This window comes from Neovison vison, chromosome 2 (genome assembly GCF_020171115.1).
Source record: "Neovison vison isolate M4711 chromosome 2, ASM_NN_V1, whole genome shotgun sequence".
In the NCBI taxonomy this organism is placed as follows: domain Eukaryota; kingdom Metazoa; phylum Chordata; class Mammalia; order Carnivora; family Mustelidae; genus Neogale; species Neogale vison.
Window position 1 is genome coordinate 32,956,141 of NC_058092.1, and position 10,519 is coordinate 32,966,659.

General features: G+C 45.5%; 1 pseudogene; it reads right to left on the bottom strand.

Moving 5' to 3' along the window:
- Positions 1-5,790: 5,790 nt before the first annotated feature.
- On the bottom strand, positions 5,791-7,241 carry LOC122898675 (annotated as a pseudogene).
- Positions 7,242-10,519: the final 3,278 nt, after the last annotated feature.

Below are 10,519 nucleotides of genomic sequence, written 5' to 3' on the forward strand. Positions count from 1 at the left end.
TAAATGACAGTGTTACTTCAGGCATGGGAATGCCCAATTCCAGATAATAATCAAAATGCTAAACTTTATTAAAGGCAAAACTCCTCTCCTCTAACTTGGACTTTCTGTATGAACACTTACGACAGGACCTGAGGGAGGAAAGGAGGGGCATGGTTCTGCTCTCTTTTCTGGTCTAGGTTATCACCTCCTTTTCCAGGTGGCTCTCTCAGGTTTGGAACAATCAAGTAAGAACTTTCTCTCAGGTTTGGGCAAGAAACACTTTCATTAAATAGTTTCAAGTTCTTCGGGACTGGCAAATAGTCAAACCAACCCTTTGCTTCTCGGCCATGTTTCCAGGTTGTGCAGAGGTCCCCAATAGATACCTTCTGTTGTGCTTGCCACAGTGCAGGCAATACCATTTTCTTCCATTGGCTTCTCCCACCTCAGCTCTTGTGGTGGCACTCTTCATCATGGCTCTGTCTTTTTTTTTTTTTTAAGGATTTTATTTATTTATTTGACAGACAGAGATCACAAGTAGGCAGAGAGGCAGGCAGAGAGAGAGAGGGAAGCAGGCTCCCTGCTGAGCAGACAGCCTGATGCGGGGCTCGATCCCAAGAGCCTGAGATTATGACCCGAGTCGAAGGCAGAGGCTTTAACCCACTGAGCCACCCAGGCACCCCATCATGGCTTTTTCTGTTGGTGTCCCAGGACTCTTCAAAGCCATTCTCTTGGACAAGATTTAACAGGGGTTAAGCCAGCTCTCCTTCCAAAGAAATCTTCCACCCTGACTAACTCTTGGAACGCAGACCTCTTGACATAATCATTTCCTCTCCTCCCGGGTGGTCTGAACAGCCAGCCAGCCCATCTCCGCTCTTCCCATGTTGCAGACACGAGGCAGAAGACACACCACCTGGAGGAGTTAGAGATCAAGGTCTCCAGGTAGTCCCATTGAAATGGTTCCCTCCTGACTTGAGAAGGGGAAAGGATCTCCTAGCCCTCCCTGCTCCCTGAGAGAGGGAAGGAGAGATACAGCCTAGCTCTCTTCAGGAAAGTCCTCTTCACAAAGTTTTACAGCAACCTTTATACCCTGAGGGTGAGGGAGCTGAAAATGTGCAACTCATTTTTGACCATTTACTTTGAGACTCCTACAAGATGGCCTGCTGACAACTTTGTTATCTAACATCTACTGCCTTAGGGTTTCTGGCTGAAACTTCCAATTTAAAATCCTATTAACACTTGCATTTGTGAGCTAAATGCTACTTGGATGTGATGTATTATTCTTTTTACTGTCCTAATGGATTAAATTTGTCAGTGTTTTATTTAAGATTATGGAATCTCTGTTCATAAATGAAATTGACTATACTTGTGCTTTTTTGGTACCGACCTTGCAAGTATCATGCGGCAGGATAGAAATTTGCATACTGTGACTCAGATGTGAAAAAGAATACAATGTTCATTATTTTCTACAACTAATTCTGTCTTAAACTCAAGCCTCTACTTCTGCTAATAGCATGGAGAAAAAACCTTTTAATTATGTTTATGTCTCTATGAGTTCAAATTGAATTTAGTCAATTCAGAATTATACTCCCTGCTGGCTGTTTTTCCCCCCTCATGACAGCAGAGGAGGAACCCCACACTATCCTGTGCCCTTCCCTGATCCCACTATTCAAGCCCGCTGAGGAAAAGCTGGTCCTACCTTATCTTTTGCAGAACTGTTCTGATGTCTACTACTGAGATCCAGCATCTCTGTGTTCTGGACTTCCCTGTGCCAGGACTTTCCCCAGGCAGGGAAATACTCTAAATTATTAAGAAGGGAAAAATGCATCAGGAGGTATTTTCTAAACATTCTAACTAGCATCCTTGCATTTCAATCCAAGATATTTATGGTTCTTGTGCTTTTGTTGCTAAATCAAGAATCCAATCACACAGAATAGTTCCCAATTAGACTGGTGGGGAAGCAAGCTGCCGATTTCCTCCAAGTGCTATCCGCTGCTCCTCAGAATCCTCTCATGAAACCTATGCTAATAATCCTTACTTCTAAAAGCCCTGCCAGGTGCCTTCCTTATATTATTTTTTAAAAAAAGATTTTATTTATTTATTTGGCAGAAAGACAGAGAGCACAAGTAGGCAGAGCAGCAGGCAGAGGGAGAGAGAGAAGCAAGCTCCCCACTGAGCAGGAAGCTCTGTGTGGGGCTCGATCCCAGAACCCTGGGATCATGACCTAAGCGGAAGGCAGCCGCTTAACCAACTGAGCTATGCAGGTGCCCCTTTATATTATTTTTAATTCTTGTTATATAACCCAGTGGAATACATAATGTCATTGGCATTTTACAGAAAAATAAATTGAGGAGTAGAAAGACGGCCTGTATTCCTTAAGATACAGGCTAACTTGCTGTAACAAAGAGACAACAAAATACAGTGGTTTGAACAAGCTACAGGTTTATTTCTTTCTCACAGAACACAACAGAGACAGGCAGAAAGTCCAGGGGGGCGGGCGTCTCTGCTTCCCTCAGTTATCCAGGGACCCCCGACCCTCTGTCTCGTTCCTCCACCATTGAATCACCCAGGGTTCTGTCCTCACCTATTTGGTAAAAGCTGGCTCGCCACTACGCACACACGCCCCAGCCTGTGGGAAGGAGGAGGAGAGGATGAAGGACAGGCAGTTCCTTTAAGGAGAGTCCACACAAAGCCTTCAGTGTGTGTCCTGCTGTCCAGAAAAAGCATAGTCCCATGGCCACAACTGACTGCTGGAGGGGCTGAAAAATATAACCTCTACTCAGTGGCCACATGCCAAGGGGAAACTAGTGGCAGAGAGGTATGGTGGGGAATCCATCACTAGAAGAAGTTCGGAATCATGGACACTGGGAATGGTTTAGGGCTCTCTACACAGGATCTAATATGATTGTTTCCTTCCAAATTCCGAGCAGCGTGTGCAGAGCGGAAACTACATTTCACACTTACCCTGCAGATAGGAGCCACCAATGAGATGCACGCAGAAGTCACTGTGGGGGGCTTCCAGGAAAGCGTTTGTTGTCCTTCCGCCTTTCGTCCTTCCTGCTGGTTGGAAAGCAGATCCGGTGATCAGAGCTTCAAAAGCCATATTAGACCATGAGTGACCTAGAACGTGCTAAAGTTGATGGCAGCATGCTAAAAGGAAGAACCTAGAAATGTAATGATCAGGGAGCCACCATCCCCATCCTGAACCACCTAACTCTACACTTCCTTATTTTAAGGGAAAAACCAGGCTATTTCGCATTTCAGTGGCTTTATGACCTACAAGAAACCAAATATAATTCTTAACTAACTCAAATATTTCAGTTAAGGAATGTATTCACAGTCACGCAGCTAGGAAGATGTTGACACTCAGATTTACTGAGCACTAAAGCCCATTTATTGCCTGTCCTGGATTAAATTAGTCTTTTACAAGACAAAATGGTATGCTTTTGTTAAGATTCTGCAATGCAATGAAGAAATAGTGGTAGGGTCCATCATAATTTAGCAAAAGATATTTATCCTTTACATCTAGAGTCCTTGATGTGATACAGCATTTGGTTAGCAAAATGTTCCTCTGTTCAATGTATGGAACACACAATTACAGAAGAGCTCCATGAGCGGTCGAACCAGGCATGATCTGTTATTCTTATCTCTGACTTTTTCTATTAATTTTAATTGGCTTCCTGTTCATTCCTTTTGTTGTGAGCTAGCATGAGCTGACAGGCAAGAAGTAGGAGGCACCAGTGTTAAGGAAGATGAATGGGGAACATTTTTGAAATATATAATAACTATTCATCACTGTAACTTTTGTTTCTATTTGGAAAAAATCCTAATTATTTAACTTTAAGTCTAATACGGTGGGTGCACCTTATGGGACACAGAGTTGGAGAATCTCTGATTGATATAATTGACTGATGGGCCTTATTCTGTCAGGATGGAAAAGCACAGAAAAGGAACAGGTTATGAGAGCCATTATGGCCCTGTGAACCTGGATAAAGGCTAGGAAATCAACTACATGGACTATTTAACCCACATGTTCCAAATTGCTCCTAGGAATAATAGCACTAAAATTAGTGAGGAAAATTGTGCTCATTTTTATGGGCAAAATACCAGAAAGTTGACATAAGTTGCTTAAAAGGGTTTATTAGAGAATATTCTTATTATCTCCTTTTGAGAAAGGGAGAAATGATTGTCTGAGGCTATCAAAATGTTTAGATTCAGAATGTCCTGTGTAGTATAAAGAAAATAGGTAAGACTGTGATTTGTCAGCAGATGACACTTTTTCATCGTAGGGGTTTGTGATAGATGGAATAACGGATGACCGTCCAAAGATGTTCACTTTCTAACCCCTGGAACCTGCGAGTACATCGCCTCACATGGCAGAAGGGGTTTTGTAAGTGTGATTCAATGAAAGGTTTTAAAATAAGCATAGTTTAGGGGTGTAGGAAAGGAAGAAATGAGACAAGATGGGATTGGGAGGGAGAGAAACTGTAAGAGACTCTTTTTTTTTTTTTAAGATTTTATCTATTTATTTGACAGACAGAGATCACAAGTAGGCAGAGAGGCAGGCAGAGCAAGAGGAAGGGAAGCAGGCTCCCTGCTGAGCAGAGAGCCTGACGCAGGGCTCGATCCCAGGACTCTGGGATCAGGACCTGAGCCGAAGGCAGAGGCCCAACCCACTGAGCTACCCAGGTGCCCCCATAAGAGACTCTTAATCTCACAGAACAAACTGAGGGTTGTGGCGGGGGGTGTTGGGTTATGGACATTGGGGAAGGTATGTGCTATGGTGAGTGCTGGAAATGTGTAAACCTGGCAATCCATGGACCTGTACCCCTGGGGCTAATAACGCATTATATGTTAATAAAAAAATAAAAATTTTTAAAAATAAATAAAAATTACTATAAAATAAGAATAGTTTAGAGGTTGTCGTGGTTGTTGTTATGCCACTGTGGAAGCCATGAGGCAAGGAATGTGGATTGCCCCTAGAAGCTAAAACAGGCCAGGGACTGATCCTCCCTTGAGTTTTCAGAAGGAGTGAAGCCCTGTCAGCACTTGATTTTGGCACCACATGGCCCATTTTTAGACTTATGACCTCTAGGACTGTAAGATAATGAATTTGTGGTGTGCCTGGCTGGCTCAGTTGGCAAGGCATGTGACTCTTGACCTCAGGGTTATGAGTTTGAGCCCCACACTGGGTGTAGAGACTACTTAAAATAATAATAATAATAATAATAATAATAATAATTATTTGTGTTATTTCAAGCCACAGAGTTCATGTTAAATTTATGGTCATTTGTTACAGCAGCAGCAGGAAATACTACATGTTACAGTTATATTTGGAAACTAATACAGGTGTCAAACTTTTCTTGAGGTTAAGCATGGTAAAATAGTTGAATCAAGAAGTGGAGTTCATTCATTCTACTCCCAGCCTCCCTCAGCACTTTCTTTTTTTTTTGTTTTTTAAGATTTTATTTATTTAGTTGATACGGATAGAGAGAGTACAAGCAGGGGGAGCAGAAGGCAGAGGGAGAAGGAGAAGCAGACTCCCTGCTGAGTGAGGAGCCTGATGTGGGACTCGATCCCAGGACCCTGAGATCATGACCTGACCCGAAGGCAGCTGCCCAACCAACTGAGCTACCCGGGTGCCCTTTTTTTGTTGTTGTTCTTTTATTTGTTTGTTTGTTTTTTTAAGGTATAAGTAAAAAGACTACAAACTTTATTGATAAAGTCAGTAAAGGTAACATGTAGTATGTACAGATGGCACACGGTGTCAATTTCATTTGCAGTTATTCTAGTACTCCAAGGCATGTTTACAAGTTACACCTTTGTCCCAGCCTTGGCTAAATCTTGAACTAGGGCAGAATTTAGCTGCGGCAGAGTGCCAGCCTTTGTGTGTTTACATGTGGCATACTTGTTCTTGATGGTCATGTGCTTTGTAAGCCCACCATTCACCATGCCTATCTTCTTAGCCAGGTGTTGTATAACACTTAGGAGGGACTCTTCAGGGTGTAATAGATAATGCTGTAGAGTTGGTGTCCATTCACTGTTATTGAGAATTTTCAGTGCTAAGCGAAAATCTCCTGCTGCCATCTGAGAAGGAGGAAAGTGCCCCGTATCATGGCCCAACACAGTTAGCTCCACCAGGGATTTGGCCAAAGGATGTTGCTCAACATCAACCTCTCCGAGCTTAGATGCAAGGGTAGGGGGTGGCCCAGACCAAAATTTAAAGATCTTAAGAGTCTTCATTTCCATCTGTCTGATTTGGTGCTTAGTGTTAAGTGTTGTCAGTCACCAAGGCAAAGTCACCAGTTTCGGGAGGGTACATTTCTTCATACTTGCGTGCAATAAACATGGCAGTGACACCAACCAGCTGCAGCATTTTCTTGGGGACAAGATTATTCTGCATGAACCGATCAATAATGGAAATGGTCATGTACATGGTCTCCTGAAGGAACTTGAATTTCATCTGAACCTGTACTACCCAGTCAATAAGGACAGCTCTCATGTTTTCAGTGACTTTGCGACCCGGTAGATATTGTGGTCTGATGGCTTGCTCTTCCTCAGGTTGTCTCAGATGAGCATAAATATCTTTCACATACTTGCTACAAAGGTTTGGATCAGCTCCATCTTCAGCACTCACATCATTCACTGCAAGAACTACATCAGAGAACACCTGACACAGGTATTCTTTTTTTTTTTTAAGATTTTATTTATTTATTTGACAGAGAGAGAGATCACAAGTAGGCAGAGAGGCAGGCAGAGAGAGAGCAGGAAGTAGGATCCCTGCCGAGCAGAGAGCCCATTGCGGGGCTCGATCCCAGGACCCCGGGATCATGACCTGAGCCTAAGGCAGAGACTTTACCCACTGAGCCACCCAGGTGCCCTGGTATTCTTCTGCAGGGGCACATCCAGATGTTTCCATTGGGCTTGGAGAGGGAGTAGCAACCAAAATAAGTTCAGGCGAAGGTTTTTCTTCTTTAATGGGCTCAGGTTCTGGCACAGGCTCGGGTGCCTTCTCCAGAGATTTAGGTATTTTTTTTTAGCAATAACTTTTCCAGGAACCAAAGTTTTTGCTTCCTTTTTCAGAGGCAATTTGGCCTGTGGTTGTTCGCTGACTTTGTTACCAATGTCTCCGAGGGCTGTTTTGGCCTCAGCCCGGGCTTGGAGGCTGTATGTATGGCCAGAGGCATACACTTTGGGCCTGCTGTGCTGATCTTCGCCGTATTTTCAACATTAACTTTTGTGTTCCTGGTGACCCAGAGCACCATGGCTTCTTCTTCACCAGGCAGCAGCTCAGTGGGGAGAAGCATGTTATACCCGAGTTTTCACGTCCGAGAGACCACCAAGGAGTCAAAACCGATGCAATCAAATGAGAGTTTAGTCAACAAACTTAAGCTTGGGCCCAAGTCTACCCGACACAGCAAAGTAGGGACTTGGACCCCGAGCTTAGTTAAGGCAGGGGTATTTATGGGTTCCTGTTACTAAATCAGGGTGGGGGTCCTGAGAACTAAAGTAAAGTAGGGGAAAGTTCAGCCCTTGGGCACAGGGGTCTGAGATGGTTGCCAGAAGCTAAGATGGCTATACTTATGCTAAGGCTAAACCTGAGGTGGGATGGCCTTAATTTTTCTCAGCCTCCACATTTCCCCCTCTCAGAGGAACCTAAGGAAGGACCCAATCATGGGTCCAGGCTGGTCTCAGCAACAAGGTCCAGTGGTTGGTATTGCTGTCTGAGTACCATGAGCTGAACTGTACTGATTCCGTCTTTGACAAAAGTAAGCAACATTAGTGGGGCAAGTGAGAACGGCGCAGTCTTAGCTTTAGGGGATTATCCTTGTCTGGCTGACTTTTCCATTCTGGGATGAAGTCCTTGAGAACGGGGTGTGGGTTAGCTGGCCGGATGTGGGTGTAGTGGACCCAGGGAGTAATCCCGTTGACCTTGAGAGAGGTGGGCATGGTCAGGATTATGATGCAGGGTCCCTTCCAGCGTGGTTGAAGTGTCTGGTGTTGGTATCTCCGGACATACACCCAGTCACCCGGCTGATATTAATGGGGGTCCGGGGGTGGCCCAGTCTTGTAGAGGGCCCTCAGCTTAGGCCACACCTGTTCATGGGTTCCTTGTAACGTTTGGAGGGAGAAAAGGAGTTGGTGATCATCAAACTCAGCAAGCACCACAGATTTTAAATTGGGGATAATAGGTGGAGGAATACCGAACATGATCTCATAAGGGGTAAGTCCCATCTTATATGGGGAGATTCGCACCCTATATAGGGCAAAGGGGAAGAGAGTCACCCAATCCCCGCCAGTCTCCAAGGCTAATTTAGTCAAGGTCTCTTTTAATGTTCTGTTCATCCTCTCTACCTGTCCTGAGCTTTGGGGCCTATATGCGCAATGTAATTTCCAATCTGCCCCAAGTACTAGTGCCACTCCCTGTGTTACCTTAGAGATGAATCCTGGTCCATTGTCTGATCCAATCTTAACAGGAAAACCATACCTCGGTAAGATGTCTTCAGGCAGTTTCTTGGTCACAGTCTATGCAGTTTCATGTTTGGTGGGAAATGCCTCTGTCCATCCTGAAAAAGTATCTACAAATACCAGTAAATACCTGTATCCGTATTTTCCAGGTTTTATCTCGGTGAAGTCCACTTCCCAGTAGGTTCCTGGGCAGTCCCCCCGGAGCCGGGTGCCTGGGTTAGATCCATGGGCGGAGGCATTAGTTAATTGGCATGCGTGACAGCTTGCCACAATCTGTTCGATCTTTGATCAGGAATCTTTGATAGCGATCTTTGCATGTCGCACCAAGTCTTCCATTTTTTTTGTTCCCATGTGTGTACTCCTGTGCATTTTGGATAGGAGTCACTGTCCCAGTTCCTCTGGTAGGATTATGCTGCTATCTGCAGCTCTCCACCAGCCATGTAGGCATTGTGTCCTGGGCAGACACCTAATCCATTGTAAGTCTGCGTCAGCGTAGTTGGGGCTGTCTGGCAAGCTCCGTGCTCCTGGATCGGGCAGTGTGGTCACTAAGACATGGTCCACTGAAAGAGCTGCCTCTTTTGCCTTTAAGTCAGCCAGCCTGTTTCCCTGGCCACTGGCGTGTCTGCTTTTTGATGTCCTAGACAATAGATAATGGCCAGTGCCTTAGGCAGCCAGAGGGCCCTTAGGGGCTCGAGGATTTCTGCCTTGGTTTTAATAGTTTTTCCTTCTGCTGTTAAGAGCCCTCTCTCCAAATGGCTCGTGGATGTGGGCTGTGGCAAAGGCATACCTGCTATCAGTAGAGATGTTTATCTTTATCTGCTTGCCTGCTCCCATTGTTAGCGCCTTGATTAGTGCAATCAGTTCTGCACATTGGGCAGAAGTCCCAGCCGCCAACGGTTCCGCCCAGACAGTGTCTGTCTCTGTGGTCACCACTGCCCCCGTATACCTGATTCCTTCCAGGACAAAGCTACTACCATCTGTATACCAGGTGTCATCTGCATTCGGCAGTGGTTGGTCCTGGAGATCGGCTCTGACTCCATGCACCTGAGCCAGGATTTCTTGGCAGTCATGTGGCGGGGGCGAGGGGGGTGTCCCTGTCAGGGTTACGGAGCAGTGTCCCTGGGTTTAGGGCTGTTGGTGCCTGGAACAAAATTCTGGTAGGGTTCAAAAGCAAGCTCTGGTAATGGGTCAAGCGGGCATTGCTGATCCATTGGTCCAGGGGTTGTTTGAGTACCCCTTCAATGGCATGTGGGGTAGTGACGTATAGTTCCTGCCCCATAGTCAGCTTATCTGCATCTTTAATCATGGGGGCCACTGCAGCAGTAATTTTTAAACATGGAGGCCATCCAGCGGCCATGGCACCTAATTTCTTTGACAGTTATGCCACCGGTCTCTTCCAGGGGCCCATGTATTGAATTAGGACTCCCTTTGCCACTCCTTCCTTTTCATCCACGTAAAGATGGAAGGGCTTAGTCAGATCAGGCAGCCCGAGGGCCGGGGCCAAAAGCAAGGCTTGTTTAAGGTCATTGAAGGCTTTGTCCATGGCCTCAGTCCATACAAAGTCCTGTTTTTGTTTCATGGCCTCGTAGAGGGGCTTAGCTATGTCAGCGAAAACTGGGATCCACAATCAGCAGAACCCAGCCGACCCTAGGAATTCACATACCTGGCGGATGTTTCGAGGCTGTGGGATTCTCATGACGGTCTCCTTCCATGCATCCGTTAACCATATTTGTCCATCTTTTAATTTGTACCCCAGGTAGCTCACTTCCATTCTGCAGATCTGGGCCTTCTTAGCTGAAGCCTGGTATCCCAGAGTTGCTATCATTTGGAGCAAGTCCTTGGTGCATTGCAGGCATGTTTCCTGGTCCTTTGCTGCCACCAGGATATCATCTACATATTGTAATAGAGTCAGATTAGGGTGTTTGGCACGGAACTCACCTAAGTCTTCATGCAGTGCCTTGTCGAAGATGGTGGACGAATTCTTGAATCCTTGCAGTAGTCAAGTCCAGTTGAGTTGGCCATTGATGCACTTCTCCGGGGCTGCCCATTCAAAAGCGAAGAGGTCTTGGCTCTT